General features: G+C 46.0%; 1 long non-coding RNA gene across 3 annotated transcripts in view; it reads right to left on the reverse strand.

The window, feature by feature from the left end:
* Positions 1-15949: 15949 nt before the first annotated feature.
* LOC148135902 (uncharacterized) overlaps positions 15950-26299 on the reverse strand; it is a 28272-nt gene continuing 17922 nt past the window's right edge. For all 3 annotated transcript variants that reach the window (XR_015754864.1, XR_015754863.1, XR_015754862.1), the window contains 2 exons: positions 21681-21799; positions 15950-16355 (listed from right to left, as the gene is read on the reverse strand). This is a non-coding gene — a long non-coding RNA (uncharacterized LOC148135902). The remainder of the gene's footprint in view (positions 16356-21680; positions 21800-26299) is intronic.

Consider the following 26299-nt stretch of genomic DNA (forward strand, 5'->3'; position numbering starts at 1 on the left):
CCACCCCCCACCACCAAACCATCATCTCCCAGACCATCCATAACCTCATCACCTCAGGAGATCTCCCATCCACCGTCTCCAACCTCATAGTCCCACAACCCCGCACCGCCCGTTTCTACCTCCTGCCCAAAATCCACAAACGTGACTGCCCCGGCTGACCCATTGTCTCAGCCTGCTCCTGCCCCACTGAACACATTTCTGCCTACCTCGACACGGTCGTGTCCCCCTTAGTCCAAGAACTCCCCACCTACATTTGGGACACCACCCAAGCCCTCCACCTCCTCCATGATTTTCGCTTCTCCGGCCCCCAACGCCTTATCTTCACCATGGACATCCAGTTGTTATACACCTCCATCCCCCATCATGAAGGCCTTCAAGCGCTCCCTTCTTCCTTTCCCGCCGACCCAATCACTACCATTCCACTGATACCCTCCTTCGACTGACTGAACTGGGTCCTCACTCTTAACAACTTCTCCTTCCAAACCTCCCACTTCCTCCAAACCAAAGGAGTAGCCATGGGCACCCGCATGGGCCCCAGCTATACCTGCCTCTTCGTCAGATATATGGAACAGTCCATCTTCCGCAGCTACACTGGCACCACCCCCCACCTTTTCCTCTGCTACATCGATGACTGTATCGGCGCTACCTCGTGCTCCCACGAGGAGGTTGAACAGTTCATCCACTTTACTAACACCTTCCACCCCGACCTCAAATTCACCTGCACTGTCTCAGACTCCTCCCTCCCCTTCCTAGACCTCTCCATTTCTATCTTGGGTGACTGACTCAACACGGACATTTACTATAAACTGACCGACTCCCACAGCTACCTAGATTACACCCCCTCCCACCCTGTCCCCTGTAAAAACGCCATCACATATTTCCAATTCCTTCGTCTCCACTGCATCTGCTCCCAGGAGGACTAATTCGAATACCGAACAACTCAAATTGCCTCCTTCTTCAAAGACCACAATTTCCCCTCCGATGTGGTCGATGATGCTCTCCACTGCATCTCCTCCACTTCCCGCTCCTCTGCCCTTGAACCCCACCCCTCCAATCGTCACCAGGACAGAACCCCACTGGTCCTCACCTTCCATCCCACCAACCTCCAGATACATCGTATCATTCTTCGTAATTTCTGCCACTTCCAGACAGACCCCACCACCAGGGATATATTTCCCTCTCCACTCCTATCAGCATTCAGGAGAGACCACTCCCTCCGCGACTCCCTCGTCAGATCCACAACCCCCACCAACCCAACCTCCACTCCCGGCACCTTCCCCTGCAACCACAAGAAGTGCAAAACTTGCGCCCACACCTCCCCCCTCACCTCCCTCCAAGGCCCCAATGGATCCTTCTATATCCATCGCAAATTCACCTGCACCTCCACACACATCATTTACTGTATCCGCTGCACCCGATGTGGTCTCCTCTACATTGGGGAGACAGGCCGCCTACTTGCAGAACATTTCAGGGAATACCTCTGGGACACCCACACCAACCCACCCAACCGCCCCGTAGCGGAACACTTTAACTCCCCCTCCCACTCCACCAATTACATGCAGGTCCTTGCCCTCCTCCATCGTCACACCCTGACCACACGACGCCTGGAGGAAGAGCACCTCATCTTCCGCCTAGGCATCCTCCAACCACGAGGGATGAATGTAGATTTCTCCAGCTTCCTCATTTCCCCTCCCCCCACCTTATCTCAGTCCCAACCCTCGGATTCAGCACCGCCTTCTTGACCTGCAATCTTCTTCCCGACCTCTCCGACCCCACCCCCTCTCCGGCCTATCACCGTCACCCTCACCTCCTTCCACCTATCGTATTCCCAGCACCCCTCCCCAAATTCCCTCACCCCTACCTTTTATCTCAGCCCGCTTGGCGCACTAGTATCATTGCTGCAGTAGGGCTTATGCCCAAAACATCGATTCTCCTGCTCCTCGGATGCTGCCTGGCCTGCTGTGTTTTTCCAGCACCACATTTTTCAACTCCCGCTGTCTCAAAACCTTACATCTGATCTTAATTCTTATGCCATCACCTATCGAATACAGATATTTTTGTCTGCTATATCTAGGTCTGTTGTAATCTTATACGCTCTATCAAAAATATATTCTACATCTTCACTTCAAAGAAAATAGCAATTTCTTCAAATCAATCCAGTGACAGCATTTTCTTCATCAGTGAACTACTCCAGTAAGTCTGTACTCTATACTCTGAAGATCACTCATATCCTTCATTGTTGATGTCTATTTTGTTCCACAAATCCAGACGACGCAAGTTTTCTGCACAACAGCAGTAGCTTTATTATTGGACAGCCGGCGAGAGCTTCAAAGCATCTCTAAAGTAGCTGAGTGTCTACTTGCAGAGGCTGTTCTTCCTGAATCTCTGCCTTACCCACAGAGACAGTATATTTAATAGGAATTAGACAAAGGCATATCAGTCACATGGGAGATTGTCAATAGATAGTTTAAAGTAGGTAATTATGACCTTACAAAGCTTGATGAATGACGATGTCCTGTGATAACGTGTGATGGATTACAGAAACTGATTATCGTATTGTTCATGTTTATGTGTTGATGGGAAGAGATTAAGGCAGAAGGGTTCTTCCTTCAGTTAATGGGGGATTCACTTATCTATGCTCATATGGAGGGGAGGTAAGACAATGGACCGGGAGGCAGTTTAACAGGCTTGTGCCCAGGACTCTCAGTCTTGTCTGGCAAGGGCCAATTCGTCTGTCTGGGGATATGGTGGAATCCACATGTCCTGAAAGAGAAGCAAATTATGGAACTGGCCCCTCTGTGGTATTTTAACTTCCTCATTCTGATCAGGAATCTGTTGACCAGAATTGGATGCAATGATTGTCTGTGACCTAACTAGAGCTTTGTCAAGGGTTAGCATCTTTTCCATGTATAAAGTTAAAAATCACACAACACCAGGTTATAGTCCAACAGCTTTAATTGGAAGCACACTAGCTTTCAGTGCGATGCTCCTTCATCAGGTTTACTAGATTAGATTAGATTACAGTGTGGAAACAGGCCCTTCGGCCCAACAAGTCCACACCGACCCGCCGAAGCGCAACCCACCCATACCCCTACATTTACCCCTTACCTAACACTACGGGCAATTTAGCCAATTCACCTGACCTGCACATCTTTGGATTGTGGGAGGAAACCGGAGCACCCGGAGGAAACCCACGCAGACACGGGGAGAATGTGCAAACTCCACACAGTCAGTCGCCTGAGGCGGGAATTGAACCCGGGTCTCCGGCGCTGTGAGGCAACAGTGCTAACCACTGTGCCACCGTGCCACCGTGCCGCCCTGGTGTTGTGTGAATTTTAAATTTGTACACCCCAGTCCAACACCGGCATCTCCAAACCACATTTTTTCCGTGAGTTTGTTATCATTCCCCCATTAATGAAGCGGAGCATCCCATATGTTTTCCTCAAAACAATTTATGTTCTCTCTCACCTTAATGATTTGTACACTTTGTTCCCCATTCCTGCTGTCACGCTCTCTGTTTCTGTGCCATTTAAATGATATATTCCCTTTCTACATTGCTTCTCTCAAAATGCATCAACTTACTGTATGTTCTAAAGAAGAGACATATTCCATTCAAAATATTAACTGTCACTCCATACATTCTACCGCCTGGAAAACAGAACAGCACAGCACCGGAATAATCAGCCCACTATGTCTGTGCGGATCATGATGCTATTCCAAACTAATTCAATCTCCCTGTATATGATCCATATCCCTGACAACCCATGCCCGCTTATGTGCCTGTCCAAATGCCTCTTGAACGTTGCGATTGTTTCTGCTTTTACCGACTCCCAGGAGAGTACATTCTAGTCACTCACCACCTTCTGCTCAAGAAACTTGTCTGACACAGCTTCCTTTAAACTTGCAAAGATGTTGTTGGAAATGCTCACCAGGTCATGCAGCATCTGTGAAGAAAACTCAGTTAATGTTTCGGTTCTGGTCACACTTCAACAGAAACGTTAACTCTGATTTCCCTTCACAGGTGCTGATAGAACTGCTGAGTTTTTTTCCAGAAACTTCTGGTTTACAGCATCTGCTGTTCTTTCGGTTTTCATTTCCTTTGAACTTGCCCCCTCTCCCCTAAAATCTATGGCCTCGAGAATTTATCATTTCCACCATGGAAAAAGATTCAGATTATTCACTCTGTCTGTGCCTCTCGGATTATTCCGCAGCCACTGACTTTCCAAAGACAGCAATTCAAGATTTTCCAACCTCTCCCAATCCAGGCAACATCCTGGTAAACCTGTTTCCACTCTCTCCAAAGCCTCCACATCCTCCTTATAATGTGGTAATCCAAACAGCACAAAATACTCCAAAGGTGGCCTAATGCCAGTTTTATATTCACTCCCCTGACAGAAGAAAGCTTTATTCCTGATGAAGGGCTTTTGCCCGAAACTTCGATTTTACTGTTCCTCGGATGCTGCCTAAACTGCTGTGCTCTTCCAGCACCACTAATCCAGCAGAAGGCAAGCCTGCCATCCACCTTCTTCACCACATTCAGGGAGCTGTGAACTTGCACCTGAAGATCCCTCTGTATCCCAATGCTGCTCAGGGCCCTTCCGTTTAGTGTACACATTCCTCTTACAATGAGCCTCCCAAAATGTATCACCTCACACTTATCTGAATTAAAATCTGTCTGCAATTTCTCCACATAACCTTCCACCTGCCCTCTTCCTTGCTGTATCCTTTGACAACATTCTTCATGTACCATGTACCATCGACAAACTTGCTAATTAAATCGTTTACATTTTCAAACTAATCATTTATATACATTACAAACAACAGATGTCCCAGTTCTGATCCTTGTGGAACAGCACTAGCCACAGACCTCCAGCCGGCAACTTGCCCCAGCACAACTGTTGTTGGGAGAAATATCAAAGAGGAGCCTTCAGTTCTGTGCTGTGCAGCATGACCAATGTTTATTCAGAGCTTACTAACGCATGATGGGAGAGTTCCCTCTCTGGCTCCCCCAACCAAATCCAGCATTCTGCTGCATTTCCTTCATACGTTCCGGTAATATATCCCCCCTGACCCAATCTCCTGGGTTTGGGATGTCAGCTTGGAGGTTTCTCTGCTCCCTTTTCCAGTTTCTGATTCTCTACCGTTCTGCAACTTCCCCTCTCAGCTCATGCAGTTGCTTATCCAGTTCTTTCACAAATTGTTTAACCCTATCCTTACCATTGCACATCTCGAGCCCTCCCACTGCCACGCCCTCTGGTAGCTGCATAGTCCATTCAGTCACTAATTCAAAGGTAAACAGTCCTGTTTCCTTTGCTGGGGTTGCCCTCAGTTTCATTGGGATGATGGGGAGTACTCTAACCATCCCTGCCTGTCTCTGTCAGGGCCTTAGTCAGACTAGCTGTCTGTGTCTGCTTCATTCCTTCTGCTGTACCTGAGCACTGGGGGTGGTGTGGGAGATGGGATTTCTGTTCAGTATCAAACAGGGCACAGATGTGTTTAACTATGTGTCCCTTGGTCAGAATCTGCAGGGGAATGCTTTCACTCACTGCGTAAACCTATTTATTAAGATCCAGCAGGATTTCCTTCCCTGGGCTTGGGATGGAGGTGTATGTAAAATCCATCTTAATTATTCCCATGTCTTTCTGGGTCTCAGCTGCTCGATCCACTTTACCCTGATTGCTTTCTCTGGCTCACACAGTGTACAGACTACACACCTTCGACAAAACCTCTCCCTGTTCCAGGTCACCCCGGTAGTAGGTCATCTGATATTGCATGTATCCTGCCCAATATGGTTCAGCCTATGATATGTTTTTAATAATGTTTGTCTTATACAGTGTAGTGGCACTGCTGGATCATCCAGACTCTGTCGTGTCCTATTATTGCCCCATCCTTTTCCTGTTCCTGTTTCTCCAGTTCTGTGACTGTTTCTAAGAATGTCTTTAAACTTTCCTTTCTCGCTTCTGTAGCTACTGTCACTGCCACTTCCCCAAATGTCTGCACTGTTTCAGTCAGTATTTTACCTGCCTTACCCACATACTCACTGCTCTGTTGGTGTGGAGTTTCTACTTTTGTGAGCTCTAATCTTCATCATTGTTGCTTCACTGGGAAATTTAGCTGTTTCCACTAAGTCTCTGACCTGTTCCTCATGCTCTATGTGGCCCCCAGAGGGTGATGTACCCTCACTGAGCCCAGGCCAACACATGGTCATGAACAATGTCAAAGGCATGCTGTGTACATGTTTCCTCCCTGTCCTCTGGCTAATGCCAGTGCTTCTTTCAGGGCTTTCGATGGCTCTACCAATTCTGGATATTACTTACAAAATTCCCACAGTAGTTAAACAATCCTAAGGTTTGCCTTACGCCCTTCACGGTGTGCGGGTGGACAGTTTTAATATCATAGTTTTTGGTTCTGCTGGGACTGTCCCCTCACGCTTCATGATTTGATCTCCCCAGTATGATATCCCTACCTCCCCAGTTGCACTCTCTGTGAGTTAATTTTAAGCCCAGCCTGGATGACCTGACCCAATACTCTGTTTAATATCCAGAGATGTTCTATCTCACCGACTGAGGTGATAAGGTGTTGGTAAGATCAATTTGACTAACTCCATCAGCCATATACCGGTGGGATATACTGGAATATTGTGGGATCCCTGAGGTAACTGGATCAAGGTGCACTGTTTCCTCAGACAGCTATCCGGCTTCTGTCAATTAGTAAGGGATACTGTCAGTCTGATGATTCTCTACTTCTCTCAATCTGTTACTATCACAATTACTGCCTCCTCAGCCCCAGCTTTAATGGGATCCTGTTTGTGTGGGGAGTGAGAGGGCCCTCAATCTTTACAGGATCTACAGATAATAACCCACATTCCTGTTTGGGTTACCCACACCGCTGAGTGGGTCCTAGCTGTAACTCCCAAGATTCCCTGACTGTCCCACTCTCCCTGCAATTCAGCTACTTTGGTGATGTCGCCTCTTATTTTCTTCCTGTCCCATTACTGGCTGGAGCGTCCCTATGTTATAGTCCAGGTCTCTACATCAATAGTTGCTCCTAATTGTTCTAAAATGGCAACTCCCAGAATGGTCCTTTCCTCAGTTTCACACTCCCATATCTGAATGTATTTTGTTATATTCCTGATCTACATCAGGATAGCTTCCTCCAGCTTCATCCAGCTTCCTCAGTTCCCACTCCGACTGCTCTCATTTTAGTAATTGAAAGGGTGAGGGGTAAATCCATATCAGTAACTGATATAGATGCTCCTGTGTTAACATCATGTGTTGCTCGAGCCCTAACAGCGTGTCAATAAATATTTATGGGCTATGCATGTGCACACGTGAACACAGGCCACACACAATGTGAACACCTATCTCCCTCTCTCTGCCTACGTTCCTTGTCTATATGCCCTTTTCTGCTTCCCTTGCAACATTGTGAGTCTGGTTCCCCTCCCTGTACTGCAGCTATTCCCTTGTGTTTCTGAGTTTGCCTCAGCTCTCATGGCCCAATTCAGAATTTGTTTAGAATTATCTCCCACTGGGAGTCCCATGTTTATAATTACAGTTACATGGGGTTTCATGTCATCTTTTAAATACATCAAACAAACTTCATCATCACAGGTTGACGTTTGGTATTCCCCCGTGGTCCTTATACACCTCAAGCTTCCTCTCTGCATGATCCTCGATATTACCCCTGGGCCCTGAGTCACTAAGGTTATTTTAGCCCATTCAGCCTGTCCCCTCCCCAGTGTGTCCCTGTAATATCTGTAAATGCTGGGAGCCACTGATCGGCTGTGCACTGGGGGGAACTGGCTCACACCCCCACCCTCTCATTGCAGCAACAGATTCTGCTGTACACGTCAGGGCAGCTTGGCCTGCAAGGTTTTGGCCTGACATCCTCATCAGTGAGATTGTGTACTTCAATTAATTCATCCATATTCTCCCAATAAGACCCATGATAACAATTTCTCTATCAGGCTGGGTGTTCATTCACCAACATCTGTCATTCAGCCAGGTAAACAGTTCAGGTTTAGTTTCTGTCAGTTCCCTTTGTTGCCCCCTCCTGTCTGTCCAAGTTTGAGTTTTGATGCCAGGTGGTGCCATAGACACGGCCTTCTGGACTTTACAGGGCGGTGGGTCATCCCACCCAATGCCAGCCCTCTCTCTATACATAGAGTCATAGAGACATAGAGATGTCCAGCATGGAAACAGACCCTTGGGTCCAACTCGTCTCTGCCGACCAGATATCCCTACCCAATCAAGTCCCACCAAACCTTTCCTATTCATATACCCATCCAAATGCATTTTAAATGTTGCAATTGTACCAGCTTCCACCACTTCCTCTGGCAGCTCATTCCATACACATACCACCCTCTGCATGAAAAAGTAGCCCCTTAGGTCTCTTTTATATCTTTCCCCTCTCACCCTAAACCTATGCCCTATAGTTCTGGACTCCCCAACCCCAGGGAAAAGACTTTGCCTATTTATCCTATCCATGCCCCTCAAAATTTTGTAAACCTCTATAAGGTCAACCCTCAGCCTCCGACACTCCAGGAAACACAGCCCCAGCCTGTTCAGCCTCTCCCTATAGCTCAAATCCTCCAACCGTGCAACATCCTTGTAAATCTTTTCTGAACCCTTTCAAGTTTCACAACATTTTTCCGATAGGAAGGAGACCAGAATTGCACGCAATATTCCAACAGTGGCCTAACCAATGTCCTGTACAACCGCATCATGACCTCCCAACCCCTGTAATCAATACTCTGACCAAGAAAGGAAAGCGTACCAAAAGCCTTCTTCACTATCCTATCTACCTGCAACTCCACTTTCAAGGAGCTATGAACCTGCACACCAACGTCTCTTTGTGCAGCAACTCTCCCTAGGACCTTATCATTAAGTGAATAAGTCCTGCTCAGAATTGCTTTCCCAAAATGCAGCACCTCGCATTTATCTGAATTAAACTCCATCACCACTTCTCAGCCCATTGGCCCATATCCTGCTGTAATCTGAGGTAACCTTCTTCGCTCTCCATTACACCTCCAATGTTGCTCTTATCTGCAAACTTAGTAATTGTACCTCTTATGCTCGCACCCAAATCATTTATGTAAATAACAAAAAGTAGAGGACTCAGCATCGATTCCTGTGGCACTCCACTGGTCAGAGGCCTCCAGTCTGATAATCAACCCTCCACCACCACCCTTTGAGCCAGTTCTATATCCAAATGGTTAGTTCTCCCTGTATTCCATGAGATCGAACCTTGCTAATTAGTCTCCCATGGGCAACCTTATTGAATGCCTTACTGAAGTCCATATAGATCACATCTATTGCTCTGCTCTCATCAATCCTCTTTGTTACTTCTTCAAAAAACTCAATCAAGTTTGTGAGACATGATTTCCCATGCACAACGCCATGTTGACTATCCTGAATCAGTCCTTGCCTGTGTTGGCTGTCATAGAACTACCCAGGCTTTACAGCATTCTGTATTCACCAATGAGAGCAATAATTTCAGACTCTGAATTCGGCCTTTCGTGTTATAACCTGTTTTTTCATTGACAGCTGCATACCATGCTTCCTTATTTGTTTCCCAGCCCTAACTCCATTCCCCGTGGCTTTGAGGCACTACCATTTCTGCTATTTAATCTCTCCTGCCTTCCCCCGTGTGACAGACTGTCATTTTGTCTTTGTCTCACCCCCACCTTCCTCACAACCTGTTACATTTCTGATGGTTCGCAGGCCTCTGTAACTTTCACTGTGCCCCCCGGGACAATGGCACGAGTTTTGAATTCTCTTCCTCCAGAGATAATCGGAAATCTTTCTGGCTGCAGTTTCCCCCAGATTTTATTTTCAAAAACACAGCATTTGCGTCAGTCAGGTATATGTGAGAATTCATCAACAATTCCAAGCATTTTTATGTAATCTGTGTGCTCTCCCACAGATGTGCAGGGTTGCTCTATTGGCTGTGCTAACATGGTCTGTAGTGTGCAGGTTAGGTGGGTTGGGTTAGCCATGGTAAATGTGGGGTTATGGGGATAGGGTGGGAGAGCAGGTCATTGCAGACTCGATAAGCTGAGTAGCCTCTTTCTGCACCTCAGGGGTTCGAACGAGTTGTGATTGTCATCACATTTTCCTGATGCCCGGTTCATTCAGCTCAGGTACACATGCTGCCTTTGTGTTTCTGTGGGTGCTCACTCACTCCTTTCCTTCTGTTTACATCAATTTCTCACTTTAGGTGAGGCTGAGAATGAATTTGTAAATACAAATATTCCAACCAAAACCACTCACAGTCAGGACCTGTTTCTGCTGCTGCCGTCACTCACAAGGAACAGGAAAATAAAAGTTCAGTCACGAAACTTACAGGAGCATAGAGATTATAAACACCAGGAAATGCTGAACAGCTCAAAACTCTTTTCTCAAGAAAAGAGGAGGCTGAGAGACAGCCTTTTACAAGTAGGAAGCTTTGTGTTTTTGTGTTCAGAGATTTGATGTGGGAATCATTGGGTCTGGAGCATGGTTCAATGCCCCAGGTCATCAAATTTGCTACCTAAATGTGCATTTTTCTTTCTGTCTATCTGTCTGAGTTAACAATCAGGTGGACAGGTCAGTATCTGAGTGTTTTCCCAAATCCCTGATTGAATCTTCCTCCCCCACAATCTCAGGTGCCTCACCACTCACTGGGTCACGGAGAAACTCTGCCGTTACAATGAGAACTGTCTTTGCTGTCGCCTCTCCTCGTGCTTCCGCTTAATCCCCACTTCCCTTCATTAACTCCCAGCTGCCTCTAGCCCACCCACATGGGCATGTTAAAGAGCATGACAGGAAAATGGATTAAACCGAGAGTTCAATAGCCAGACTGAAAGAGGAAGAAGGAAATAAACCGGGTTTGTGGATCCCAGGGGATACAGACTCCAGGCTGGGTCCTTTGTGGGCATTCCCGCAGTAATACGAGACAACATTCCATGATGAAAGTTAAACCCGGATGGCAGGAGAGGGAGCCACTGAACATTAGCAGGTTTAGCTCAAACACAGAAGTTTTGTTCAGTCAGTAAGTGTGTTAGACATGGAAGTGAATTGAGCAGTGAGGGGAAATGTTGCCGAAAGCTGCAGATGGGCAAATTTCATTGGAACAGGAGGAGGCTATTCAACCCTGCAACCCTGCTCTGCCAATCAATAGATCATGGCTAATTTCTGGCCTAACTTGCAATTTTCAAAACTCTCCAAACTCATCAATAAACTCCTCTGCAACAGACAAGACCAACATATAAAAACGAAACATCTGCAAATTCTGGGAAATCAGGAACAAAAACAGAAATTGCTGGAAAAAATCAGCAGATCTGGCAGCATCTGTGGAGAGTGAACCTTTGGGTCCAGTGACCGGTCAGGTGACCACCTGCAGCTGATCTTTCTGCCTTTTCTGCAACAGACAAGATCAATATTGAAAAACTAACGATCTGCAAATGCTGGTAAATCAGACACAAAAACAGAAATTGCTGGAAAAATTCAGCAGATTTGGTAGCATCTGTGGAGAGTGAACCGTTGGGGTCAGGTGACCAGCTGCAGCTGACCATTCTGCCTTTTCTGTAACACTATCTGGAACAGGTTGTCTGTGAGAGGGGGATGAGATTGTCAATAACAACTGAACAAACAGGAGGGCATGCTCAATTAGAATAAAACCCATTTTGAAAAAAGTGAGGACTGCAGATGCTGGAGATCAGAGCTGAAAATGTGTTGCTGGAAAAGCACAGCAGGTCAGGCAGCATCCAAGGAGCAGGAGAATCGACGTTTCGGGCATGAGCCGTTCTTCATTCCTGAAGAAGGGCTCATGCCCGAAACGTCGATTCTCCTGTTCCTTGGATGCTGTCTGACCTGCTGCAGTTTTCCAGCAACACATTTTCAGCCCTAAAACCCATTTTGGTCTTGCACTTTTAATTCAACTGCAAATATTATTCTTTATCATTTCCAAAATAGGATAATAGACCATAAATCAACTCTTAATGTCACTGGGTCTAGGAAACTGTTACTTCTGACCTGGTCCAGCCGGCATGTGAATCCAGACCCTGAATAATGGGGATGCCTCTGAACCATCTTCTGGGCAGTTAGAATGGATGACAAATGCTGCCCCAGGAAGTGATGCTATGATCCCACGAACAAACAAAATAAATCCGATCACTGTGGTTACCTGTGAACTCGCCGGTGTTTCATCAAGCTGGATATCTGAGTGAATTTCATCCCACACTGAGAGCAGGTGAATGAGCTCTCCCTGTTGCGTATTCACTGGAGTACAGCGAGGCTGAATAATGTCCTGAACCCAATCCCAGAATGAGAGCACCTGAATGGTCTCGCACTGCTCTCCTGTGACCGGGAGAGATGTAGTCACTATCCCAGGGTATGGTGCGTAAAGATATCTGCAAAAGGGATCTAGTGAGAGTAGATCAGGACAAATTGTTCACATGCATGAAAGAATCAATAATGAGGAGGCACCGATGTAAAGGGATTGACAAAAGAAGCACATGGGACATGAGACAAAATGTTTTCATGCAGAGAAAGCTTATGGTCAGAAATGCACTGCCAAAGAGTGTGGTGGAGTAAGGTACAATGAAGAGGATAGAATTGAACAGTCATTGGAAGAGGATGAATGGGAAGGTTTATGGGGTAAAGGCAGAAGAATCGCATTCAGTGAGGTGATCCTTTGGAGAACTGATGAGCCAATCAGCCTCCTTTTGCACTGTAATAATTCTGTGAACAATTAATTCTGCGCCCTCGAAGGAAATATCAGGGCAGGGTTTGCAAAGAGGTCAGATTGAATGAGGGTCTTGGTGAACAAAAGTGAGACACAGATACAGAAAGGTTTTGGGATGGATTGAATCAAATGTTATCAATTTGCACAGCCACCAACATTACAGCAGTTACAAACAGGGGTGATCAAGAGAGTGGAATAAGAGCAGCAACTAATTCTCAAACATTTATGCAGCTGAAGGGGATGCTGGGTAAAGATACCACAGTTAACGCTTATTTCATTCTAGACACACCAGCCAGGGAGCACATCCTTGCTGTCTTTATCCCATCGAGCTCTTGAAGAAGTTTGTTCATTTCAAGTGTTTCCTTTTAGATACTCCAGAGAAGACAGTTTCATGCTCTGCAATCTCTCCTGCCAGGGCAATGCTGCTGTTAGAATTCAATTCACTGCGGTTTGTTACTGGCTGCTTCATGGACTGGAACTGGCAATTGAGACTGTAAGGTCACTGTATAAAATATCTTCAATTGTATAGCCAGATTGCCAGACACATGAGGGGCTTCAAGAAAATAAATCTTAACTTACGGGCATTGAGTGTCCATTGTGTGGGCATCCTGTTTAGATAAAATCTATTGATAATTGTTAGAATTGACTTGCAATGGCTCCGGCAAAGTGGTCAGAGCATTATGGCAATAAACTTCCCCTGGGTTAGAACTCGTACATGATAGAATAGGTGTGGGTCCTTCTTGTAAAGTTATTCAAAATGGTCCTAATTTACTTTCAGAAACGAGTGAGAGAAAGGCACATTACTGAGGTCAATGCATTAGTCCAAAATTAGAAATTCAGGAGGACTGAAGTGAGAGCTGGTGTTGGGAGTTGTAGTAATGATATGGAGAAATTTTTAGTTTTACAAAGAGAAAGCTCCACATGGGAAACTCAGCTTTAACATCACATCAACTACAGGGTCGTCCAATTCCGCAGGTCCTGATCCTTATCGGTAATATGGAAAGGGAAGCAGCATGCCTAGAACAGAGAAATCATTCCTATGCTCTGCATGCAGTTGAATGTTTAACCGGTCATGTGATTTGCGAAGACACCAATGTGACGGGACCAGGGCTAGGGTATGTAAACGTGGGGACTGTGGGAAGGAATTCGCTTACCCCTCCCGGCAGGACACACACCGACAGTCACACTGGGGAGAGGCCATTCACCTGCCCCATGGATGGGAAGGGATTTACTAAATCTTACAATCTGCTGAAGCACCAGAGGTAGCACAGAGGATATAGACCCTTCACCTGCTCCATGTGTGAGAAATAATTCATTCAAATCTCTCACCTGCAGAGACATCAGTGCATTCACTGGGGAGAGGCCATTCACCTGCTCAATGTGTGGGAAAGGATCCACTAGGTCCACTGAAATGCTGAAACACCGAGCTCACTCTGGGGAAAGGCCATTCACTTTCTCACAGTGTGTGGGGAGAGATTCACTCAAATGCATCATCCCCCGAGACCCCACTGAGCCCACACAGGAGAGAGGCCATTCAGATACTCAGTGTGAGAGGGAATTCAGTGATTCATCCTGCCCCTGAGACCCCAGTCAGCCCACACAGGGGAGAGGCCATTCAGATGCTCAGTGTGGGAGAGAGGATTCAGTTATACATCCTGTCCCCTGAGACCCCAGCGCGTTCACACTGGGTAGGATCGTCTCTGCGTGACAAGGGATTTGCTGAGTCTTCAACACGACTGAGAGCCCAGTGAGTGGACACAGGAAAGTGGTCATCCACCTGCTCCGTGTGGGGTAGAGTTCACACATCACTGCAGGACTCTGATTCTGGAGTTACTGTTCATCAGCGTCAGAAGTGGACCTTGTACATGATGACACTGTTGGAGTATTGATGTTGTGGTTGTTAATCACATTAACTGGGCTGGAGTTGACTGAATTTATATTGCCACTTTCTGAATTTTGGGATGTCTCTTTGGGCAGTAAGTCTCCACAAACAGCAATGTGACAGTGAGCAGGGATCATCTATTTTGATTTAAATTGTGATTGTAGCACTGCTGCTTCACAGCATCAGGCACAAGGTTGGAGTCCAGCCTTGGTCAACGGCCTGTGTGGAGTTCCCACATTCTCCCCATGATAGTGTGGGTCCCCTCCAGTGCTCCGGTTTCCTTCCACAGACTAAAGATGTACAGGTTAGGTGGATCGGTCGTGCTAAATTGCCCACAGTGTCGAGGATTGTGTAGACTAGTGGATCAGCCATGGGAAATGCAGGGTTACTCTGGATTGGTCTGGGTGGGATGCTCTTCCGATGGTTGGTGGGATTTGATGGGCCAATGCTCTCCTTCCACACTGTCGGGATTCTATTCTATGATTGAGGATAAAGGCTACACAGCAGGGTGTCCTTGGAGAAGGAGCATGTGGTGTGTATCAATGTTCTCAATGCCTTTAGATAGAGGTGGGCACCCCTTTATCTCCAGCCCTGCCCCCTCACCCCCAACTCTACTTTGATTTCGTCCTTTCCCACTCTGCCACTCGTAATGGTTTGCTTTGCCCATAATGGGCTTTGTTTATAAATATTCAATTTGTTATTCAGGTGGTTTACTGCTATAATGGCGTAATGATGATTTTGATGGTGGGAGGTTGCTGTTATAACACTTCTGGGTCGGAGAAATGGGGAAAAAAGAAAACTCCACAGCTCACAGAACGAGAACAGAAAAGCAGTTAAATCAAACCAAAGGTTCAGTCAGGGGGGGAATATCTCCCTGGAATTTGAGTAACTGGAAAGTGATGGTGTCCGGGAGTCGTCGGGATTTTGTTTTATACGGCGTTGAAATTTTAAAACTGTTATATTCAGATCGTTTTGTTTCTTTTCTTTTCGTTTCATTTATCGTGGAATAAACTCTTACATGTTTTAAAACCAAATTTACAAACTTTGCATTAAAGACAAATGTTAAACAAAGTCCATCAAACCATCCCTCACTGAAAACTGATGTGGAAGTGCAATCTCCTGGAGAGTCCCTGTCCTGCCTACTCCTTCCTACCCAGGCTCCATGGTTATATACAGAGCTGGGAGATAGGGGCAGGAGGGGTCTTTCGGCTTTTCAATCCTGCGCTACCATTCAATGGGAAACAGCTGACCATCCAGCTCAGTCTCCTGTTCCTGCTGTGTTCCAATCCCCTTTGATGCCTTTACCTTTAAGAACTATATCTAAGTCCTCCTTTAGCTTCATTGCCTTTTGTTCCAGTGCCGTTGCTGAGTTACTGTGTGGGTATAGGCAGGGGTAATGTGATGGTTCTGCCTCCTGAAGCATGCACTCAGCATCCCTCATCATCCTGCAGTAACAATCAGGTTTCAGTAAAGAGAGATAGAAACCATTTCCAGCATATGGGCATCACTGGCTCAACCAGCATTTATTCCCCATCTCTAGTTGCCTAGAGAAGATGGTAGCGAGCTGCTGTCTCGAACCAATCACAGTCCATTTGGTGCTGATAGACTGACAATGCTCTGAGGGAGAGTGTTGCAGGACTTTGGCCGATTGACTCTCAGTCTTTGGTTCGTCAAATGCTGGTTAACTTAATCACAATCTGCACATGATTTTGAGATTTCAGTCTGTGAATCTTTACCATCTAGCACCCTGTATAAAGGAATATGTACAGATTAGAAATTCAGAACAGACAATTCTCGTTTCTCTGGAACATATTTTTCCTTGTCTTTCCCTAAACCTTAACCCTGCAGCCCACTTACTCTCTCCCTCCATTCTGACTCTGCTACCCCCTAATGTACACCCTCCACATTCTCATGGAGTTGCTGATAAACAGATCCATGCCACCACTTCCCGTCCCTGGTTAGACTCTGCACCCTTTCTGGGTTCACTTCCTTTCCCTTCAGTTGCTGCAAGTCAATAATGTAACAGCAGAATGAAACAAAAGGAAACAGACAGGGAGGTGGCAGATCCTGGACAGAAGAGGAACCTTCAGTCTGGGAGAATGGGTTAGATCATCCTTGGTTTCCCATTGGTCGATTCCCAAGCATTATGACGCATTGGGGATGGAACTTGGTCCCACGTGGGTGTGGTGACACCTTAACTCCCCGGCAGATCAACACTAAAAGCTGATATGTTACTCCTCCAGCCAATCACAGTGTGAAATACTTTCCGCTCGGTACCCCAAAGCACATGCTCCAAAATCCGCCCACATTCTGTACATGTACAGTGCCGGGTTTCCCCACACACGTGTGGTCCCTGCCTCAGGGACTGTGGGAGTTGTAGTCCCCAGGAAGCTACTTGAGCCCTGTCTCTGGAAAGTGAATGAAAAGTGTGGGCTGGAGGGTGTTGTCTATCAAATCCCCATTCAGACACACAGGACATATGGGCTGTCATTGGGTTTCATGGAGACATACGTTTCCACAACCTGATTTCTGACGTGAGGAATATAGATTCAGCAAATTGGGTGATAGAGAGGTTAATAAGGAGGAGCAGATTTTAAGCAGAGGTAGCTGAGTGGTCAGCACTGCTGCCTCACAGCGTCAGTGACCTGAGTTTGATTCCAGCCTTAGGCGACTGTGTGGAGTTTACACATTCCCCCCCATGTCTGTACGAGTTTCCAGCCGTGCTCCAGTTTCCTCCCACAGTCCAAATATGTGCAGATTAGGTGCATTGCCCATGCTAAATTAGAACATAGAACATAGAAGAATACAGCGCAGTACAGGCCCTTCGGCCCTCGATGTTGCGCCAATCCAAGCCCACCTAACCTACACTAGCCCACTATCCTCCATATACCTATCCAATGCCCGCTTAAATGCCCATAATGAGGGAGAGTCCACCACTGCTACTGGCAAGGCATTCCATGAACTCACGACTCACTGAGTAAAGAACCTTCCTGAAGAAGGGCCTGTGCCCGAAACGTCGAATCTCCTGTTCCCTGGATGCTGCCTGACCTGCTGTGCTGTTCCAGCAATAAAGTTTCAACTTTGATCTCCAGCATCTGCAGACCTCACTTTCTCCCCGAGTAAAGAACCTACCCCTAACATCTGTCCTCTACCTACCCACCCATAATTTAAAGCTATGCCCCCTCGTAATAGCTGACTCCATACGTGGAAAAAGATTCTCACTGTCGACCCTATCTAAACCTCTAATCATCTTGTACACCTCTATCAGGTCACCCCTAAACCTTCTTTTCTCCAATGAAAACAACCCCAAGTGCCTCAGCCTTTCCTCATACGATCTTTCTACCATACCAGGCAACATCCTGGTAAACCTCCTCTGCACCCGTTCCATGCCTCCATATCCTTCCTATAGTATGGCGACCAAAACTGCACACAATACTCCAGATGCGGCCGCACCAGAGTCTTATACAACTGCAACATGACCTCAGTACTCCGGAACTCAATTCCTCTACCAATAAAAGCCAGTACGCCTTATGCATTCTTCACCGCACTATTTACCTGGGTGGCAACTTTCAAAGATTTGTGTACATGGACACCAAGATCCCTCTGCTCATCCACACTACCAAGTATCCGACCGTTAGCCCAGTACCCCATCTTTTTATTACTCTTACCAAAGTGAATCACCTCACACTTAACTACATTGAACTCCATTTGCCACCTTTCTGCCCAGTTCTGCAGCTTATCTATATCCCGTTGTAACCGGCCACATCCTTCCTCACTGTCTACAACTCCTCTGACTTTCGTATCATCCGCAAACTTGCTCACCCAACCTTCTAACCCCTCCTCCAGGTCATTTATAAAAATGACAAACAGCAATGGTCCCAAAACAGATCCTTGCGGAACACCGCTAGTGACGGCACTCCAAGATGAACCTTTGCCATCAACTACTACCCTCTGTCTTCTTCTAGCCAGCCAACTCCTAATCCAAACCTCCAACTCACCCTCAATGCTATACCTCCGTATTTTTTGCAGTAGTCCACCATGGGGAACCTTATCAAACGCTTTACTAAAATCCATATATACCACATCTACTGCTTTCCCCTCGTCCACCTCCTTAGTCACCTTCTCAAATAATTCAATAAGGTTTGTGAGGCACGACCTGCCCTTCACAAAACCATGCTGACTATCCTTGATCACATTATTCCTATCCAGATGTTCATAAATCCTATCCCTTACAATTCTCTCTAAGATTTTGCCCACAACAGAAGTGAGACTCACTTCTCAGAAGGAGACTCAGAAGGAAATTGTCCAGTTTCCATGCATGTGCTGTTTAGGCAATTAGCCACAGGAAATGCAGGGTTACAGGGAATTGGTGGGTCTGACTGGGATGCTCATCATAGGGTTGGTGTGGACTCTGCACTGTAGGGACTCTATTCTATTCTCATGAAGAAGAATGTACTTATCTCAATGTGTTGTGAATCTGTGGAATTCCCTATTCAAAATGAGGTGGATGCCAGGGCAATGAGCAAATTTAATGAAGAAATACAGATTTTAAATTTGCAATGAGTTGAAGGGTGAGAGAGAGCAGCTGAGACCGAGGTGAGCTCAATGATCACCGTATTAAATGGTGGGGCTGGTTCAAAGGGCTGCATTCCCTCTCCTGTGCCCAGTGCTTATCTTCTTACGGTAATAACTGAAAAGGTGAATCCAAAACTGACCACCTTCGCCAAAGGAGATTTTCGGGAAAAGTAGGATAGTCAGGGGGATTAGCATTTCAAACTTAGAAGATGAGGAAGCGTGTGGGAGATAATGATTTTGCAATTTTAAACTGAGGGGAGACAGTGATTTATGGTTTTAGATTGTGTAGTAAATTCACACCATCCAGAATACTCTGTTGTGAATATCTATCCTGTACTTTATTACAAAGCCAAGGTCTCTGACAATGAAAACCAAAACACCCAGGTAACATCGTCTCACCTCGTAATCTGATAAAAGACTTGTGATAAGTCTGGTCAAATTTAGAATACAGTTGGAAAGCGGGAAGAATAAATCCAATACAGATTCTGTGCTTAAACAAAGGAGACTACAATAGGATGAGGAGGCAGTTGGCTAATGTAGACTGGAAGCAAAGACTTTACGGTGGGACAGTTGACAGACAGTGGAGGAATATCAAAGAATTTTTCATTCTGCTCAGCAAAAGTATATATCAGTGAAAAGGAAGGACTGTAGGAAAAGGAGTAATCTGCCATTGATGGCTAAGGAAATAAGGGAGTCTATCAAATTGAAATAGAAAGCATACAAATTGGCAAAGACCAAGGAGAAACTAGGAGATGAGAAAAACTTTAAAGATCAACAGAAAGCTAGATGGGATTGGGGGAGAAAAGTGATGAGCAGCTATCCCCAGGGCCAGAATAGCAGTTTACACTGCTAGAGGGGAACCGATTGTGTGGGGAACATATGGCCTCTGTAATTGTTGAAGCACTTAACTGTTACCATAGAGATAATCCTGATCAAGTTACAAATCCCAGCACACTCCTAAAGCCTGTACTTCCAAATAAACCTGTTGGACTATAACCTGATGTTGTGTGGTTTTTAACTTTGCCCACCCCGCTCCAACACCGGCTCTTCCACTTCATAATCCTGACAGATAACCCCACTGAAACTGAAGTGCCTATCATTTACCTGACTGAGCCACAGGGCCGTGGGGGAGGGGCATGTGGTTTAACCACAAAGTGTTGAGCTGAACTCGACTTTTAACTGCCATTGCCATGGAGATAATACTGAGAGACAGCGTCCATTCAAAACCACAAACCACAAAGGTATAAGAATGGGAGCGGCACATCGGACAGGTGGGGAGTTACCTGATGCTGCCTGGAGGTGTTCTGCATGTACACTATCCAGGTAACTGCTATGTCTCACCAATAAAGACTCAAAGAAGACCTCTCAGAGTTCTGTGCCTAGTTATTCCTATCCAGCAAGGTTCAGGAATATGAGTACACAGCAGTCAGTCTTCACAGTGGAGGATACGAAGAACATGCCAGTAATTGATAAGGAAACTGAGGAAGGTGAGAACCAAGAAACAATCATTATCACGAAAGTGTTAGAACTGGGCAATCTAATGGAGCTAAAGGTAGACAAGTCTCTTTGCCCTGATGGAATACATCCCAGGGTGCTAGCAGAGATAGCAGGAGAAATAGTAAATATACTTGGAGTCAGAGTCCTACAGCAGAGACAGGCCCTTTGGCCCAAACTGGCCCATGCCGACCAGAATGTCCATCCACGCTAACCCCATTTCCCTGCACTTGGCCCATCTGCTTCTGACCCTTTCCGATCCATGTATTTGTCCAAATGTCTTTTACATGTTGTTAATGTACCCACCTCAACCACTTCCACTGGTCCCTTATTCCATATACATACCACCCTCTGTGTAGGACTGTTGACCCTCAGGTTCCCTTTCATAATTTCTCCTCCGACCTTAAACTGATGTCCTCCACTCCTTGATTCCCTGGGAAAGAGACAGAGTGCATTCACCTTACCCAAGCCTCTTATGGTCTTATATACTTCCAGAAAAGATCACCCTCTATTTCCACTGCTGTAAACAAAAAAAAAATCCTCGCTTGTCCAACCTCTCCCTATAATTCAGACCCCTGAGTCCTGGCAAAAATTCTTGTAAATTTCTTATGCACTTTTTCCAGTTTAATAACTGAAACGTACACTGCACTCATCACATTTCCAGTGTTTCCCCATGGCACTGGAACCGACGTGACAACGCCAATGGAATACAAGCCATGATCGATAATTAACTCCTTCACAACAATCCTGTTTTCATAGCATTTTTCATGCTGCAGGTATCCTTGTGTCTTTCTGGTTGCATGGTTAATTCAAAATTTGTCCTCATACAAAACAAATCTGTAGCTTAATTGTTCCTGGGAAATGTGCCATGTTTCTTCAGACTTTTAACAACAAATGAACTCTCTCTCCACAGTCACCACACTAACATGGACTTGGCTGTGTCTCAGTAATTTTTCCAGACACACTGACATTTGAAATATTCACCCATGGACAGAATACACACCTTTCCTTCCACATGAAAAGGCCAAATGATATTCAGATCGGCACAGATCAAGTAACTCTCAAAACGGAACGTGAAGTTCAATTTGAATTTCTCATCCACAAATCCGCCCTTTCAGAACCCTACAACAGAGAAAACAGGTCACCACCGTTAACACAGGATGGAAATTCATAAGACAGTGAGAGTATTAAATTGAAGGTTCTTTGTTCCCCCAAAGCTTTAAATCTCAGTCTCACAATTGCTCTCTTATGTGAACTGAAATCCAAACCAATCTCCTCACGCTTTTCCTCCACACCCAGTTCTCACACACACTCTCTTCTCTTTGAAATCAGCTTCCTCGCTCCTGCCTGCAGACTAAGAACCAAAAAAAGGTCTCCTCCCACAATCCAAATATGCGCAGGTCAGGTGAATTGGCCATGCTAAATTGCCCATAGCGTTAGGTGCATTAGTCAGAGGGAAATGGGTCTGGGTGGGTTACTCTTCTGAAGGTTGGTGTGGACTGGTTGGGCCGAAGGGCCTGTTTCCACACTGTAGGAAATCTAATCTAATCAAATCAATGAGTCTGACTCGGAGCCTCCTGGATGTTGGTGAATCCTTCCCCCACCTCCCAGGTTTCCTTCCTGGTCAGAACCAAACTGATTTTTTTGGCCCAATCTGGAACATTTTATTTATTTCCCCCCACACGGACCCTCTGATGAGAACCATCCTGCACACACTGGCCAAGTCATATCTGATTGAACTAAGATGAACCAAATTAGAACTTTAATTGCAGGCCCATCTGTGTTCCTTTCCATAACATTCCTGAATCTTCACACGAGTTCTGATAACTTTCTGCAAAATGCTCCCCCCACTGATAGCCGACCACTTGTCACGATATCAGGGGCAGGGGCCATTTCCCTGGGTCCTGTTCCCAGAGGGAGGAAACTGCGAATGACAGATTAATCCCACACACGCACAGCCTCCCTCCTGGCCCTGACCAGCCCTGCACATACACCAACAATTGGCCAGAACTGCGCCCGTGCACTGGTCTCCCCTCCGACAGCACATGCTCCAGATCACACACGAAGCTGGGTGATTGACAGCAGCTGCTGCCCAATAGGGTGGAGGGGGCGGGGCTGGAGATTGTAAACAATGAATGAATGTGGATGACACTGGGGGGTGGACAGGTCAGTGAGGGACAGGATCAGTGCAGCAGTAGGAGGGGACCCTGGACAAAGTTAGCAATGGGAGAATCTGACAGGAGAGAAACTACAGGAAGGTTCTGTTTGGAGGCTCAGGCAGGGACAGCTGGGAGACAGTATGGCCTGGCGGCTTGGGCACGTTTTCCAATCAGCCTTTTCAAAGATGCTGTTATTCAACTCTGAGCCCGATCCTCCTGGTTCAGAGGTAAGGACACTACCACCATTTCCTGGTGGGCTAGTGGAAAGAAGGGAAGATTTTCTCAATCTCTCTCACATGGAAACTCCATGAGCTCCTCCCACTTACTGTTTATGGTGGGGATGGAAACAGAGCAGATGGGAGCGGGGTTCGGGATATAGGGACTGCCTTTCAAATGGAACTTACCTGTGTCGGTTATATTAACATGACTCAATACACAGTCACCAACACAAACCTGGTGTATGAGAACTTTATACAGAATATTAACACTCATAACTGGGTGATACAGATCCCAATGTACAGAGTTAAGTCCTGGATATTAATAACGGCTTTGTGTATGAGAAATCACGTCTCATGAACTTGAGTCAATTTTTTTGAAGTAACAAAGAGGATTAATGAGGGCAAAGCAGTGGAAATGATCTACATGGACTTCAGTAAGACGTTCAACATGGGAGACTGGTTATCAAGGTTGATCTCATGGAATACAGAGAGAACTAGCCATTTGGATATAAAACTGGCTCAAAGGTAGAAGACAGATGGTGGTGGTGGAAGGTTGCTTTTCAGATTGGAGACCTGTGACCAGTGGGGTGTCACAAAGGATCGGTGTTGGATCCACTAATTTTCATAATTTATATCAATGATTTGGATGTGAATATAGGAAGTATTGTTAGTAAGATGACACCAAAATTGGAGGTGTAGTGGACAGTGAAGAGGATTACCTCAGATTACAACGGGATCTTGATCAGAGGGTCGAATGTGCTGAGGACTGGCAGATGGAGTTTAATTTAGATAAATGTGAGGTGCTGCATTTTGGGAAAGCAAATATTAGCGGGATGTATACACTTACTGGTAAGGTCCTCGGGAGTGCTGCTGAACAAAGAGACCTTGGAATGCAGGTTCATAGCTCCTTGAAAGCAGAATTGCAGGTAGATAGGATAGTGAAGAAGGTGTTTAGTATGCTTTTCTTTATTAGTCAGAGCACTGAGTATAGGAGTTGGGAGGTCATATTGCGGCTGTACAGGGACATTGGTTAGGTCATGCTTGGAATATTGCGTGCAATTCTGGTCTCCTTCCTATCAAAACAATATTGTGAAAGTTGAAAGTGGCCAGAATAGTATTACAAGCACGTTGTCAGGGTTGGAGGATTTGAGCTACAGGGAGAGGATAAATACATTGTTTTCCCTGGAGTGTCAGATGCTGATGGGTGACCTTATAGAGGTTTATAAAATCAGTAGGGGCATGGATAGGGTAAATACACAAGGTCTTTTCCCTGCGGTGGGGAGGAGGCACAATGGGAGGTGGGAGACAGAGGGGGGAGACCGAGAGGGGAGGGTGACCGTTATTTTGTAGATCTACAACACAACCCTGTTCCTGTTTTCTCCGCATCCACTTCAATCCCTCTGAAGGGCTCAGAACAAGTGCACAGTCCCTGGAAAGTAGAGTTTCAGGGTGATCAAGTGCTGAAGGTTGTATTTGGGACGCTGACCTTTATTGGTCTGTGCACTTATCAATAAATGGACCTGGGTTCAGTTCAACTGTCCTGGATTCATGTCTGTGGCCACAGACGCGCCTGTCACTGACCCTGACTAGTGGATCCCCTGTCACTACAGCTCTGCCATTCTCCTTCCTCCCGTTCTGTGCAGCGGAGCTATCTGTGGTGTCATGTCATCATCTGTTGCTGATTTCCCCTGAGAGTCCACCCCCGTTATAGAATCCCAAGCGGTGCACAATATCTGTTTGAGAAGCGGAGCGATCAGTGGAGAGTCCTGCACTTCCTTCCTGAGCCTCTTACTTGATCTGATGGTCACCCATTCCCTTTCTGCCTGTGCAACCCTCACCTGCAGTATGATGAACTCACTAAACGTGCTGTCCATAACATTCTCAGTATTGCTCCACAGTGAGTCCACTCTCAGCTCCAGGTCTGAAAAGCAGTTTCCCGGTAGTTGCAGATGGGCAGTCTTCCTGCACACATTGCCGTCACGGACACAGGAAGTGCCCCTTATTTCCCACATTGTGCAAGAGGAGCACACCACTGGTCTGAGGTCTCCGATCACAATGTCTCTCTCGTTTCAGTTAGTTACTCCCATTAGGAGAATTTAAATGAGCTAGTAACCTTCCTTCTCTTCAAACATTTCCATTATAATCAAAAGTCCCGATGTTTACTTAAGCTGATATTTTATACTTTAAAAACTGTTTTAAAAAAAAACTCAGCAGGTATCGCTTACAACTTGGCTGTTCCCATTGGGACCATGTGAATTTCTGAATGGCCTGCACTAAAACTGAAGCTGTAGTTCACATTCTCCCTGTCTCCCCTCGCTCTGTTTACAACCAACTCCAAAACACTCTCTTTAGCCAATCAGCACCCACAGTGCAGCCCTATCATTTTCATTGTCTGCTCATACCTACATTGCCCCAGCCTCCTGTACTGTTCTAATTCATCTCAATGGGAGCTCAGGAACAGCATCTCATCTCTCAATTCAGCCCTTTGTAATCCCAGAGTCAACAAGGACTTCAGCAGTTTCTGAATGAACAGACAGTTGTCAGAACCTGGAACATTCCACCTGAAATGGTGCTGGAATTTGAGTCCATAAGGAATTTTAATGAGAAGTTTGCAGGAATTGAAAATAAGGAGTTTACAGATTAACATCATGAAGTGGGTGATTGGGTCTAAATCTGACAGTTCCTATAAAGAGACGAGGTGTAATTTGGATAAATCTGTGCTCCCTCTCAGGCCAATACCTCCTTCCACAGCTGCAGGGCCCAGAATTGAACACAAACCCCAAGGGTGATCCAACCACTAATTTGAACATCTTTCTGCTTTTTGCTTGAAATAAAAACCAGATACTTTCCCACAGACAGAACAGACACACCTTTCACCTTCCACAGTCAAATGCCAATGGTATTCAGATCCTGATGACCCTGCTGACGGTAGAATATTGCTTTTGGGATCCCTGTCTCAATTATTCTCAATTAATATCCTATAAAATGAATTGACAAAACAAAACTCACAGTCAGTGCAGGCTGAACAGTAAAGACAAATATTTCTCTTGGTATGTGTTTGATGTGTAAATGCTCCTCTTGAAATCACCCCGCCCCCACCCAGGAAGAGGACATGTCTATGCGCCTCTCTGTACCTTGCCCCCAATAAAGATGGCAGCCATAACCCAGGACCTATCACCGCCTGAGGGCCACAGCCATTTTCCCATTTGCTGTAAACGTGGGACCAAGAGTTTCTAATTCAGGCC

Source organism: Chiloscyllium plagiosum, unplaced genomic scaffold (genome assembly GCF_037043375.1).
Source record: "Chiloscyllium plagiosum isolate Xiang-an unplaced genomic scaffold, Cpla_swu_hap1 HiC_scaffold_48, whole genome shotgun sequence".
Lineage (NCBI taxonomy): Eukaryota > Metazoa > Chordata > Chondrichthyes > Orectolobiformes > Hemiscylliidae > Chiloscyllium > Chiloscyllium plagiosum.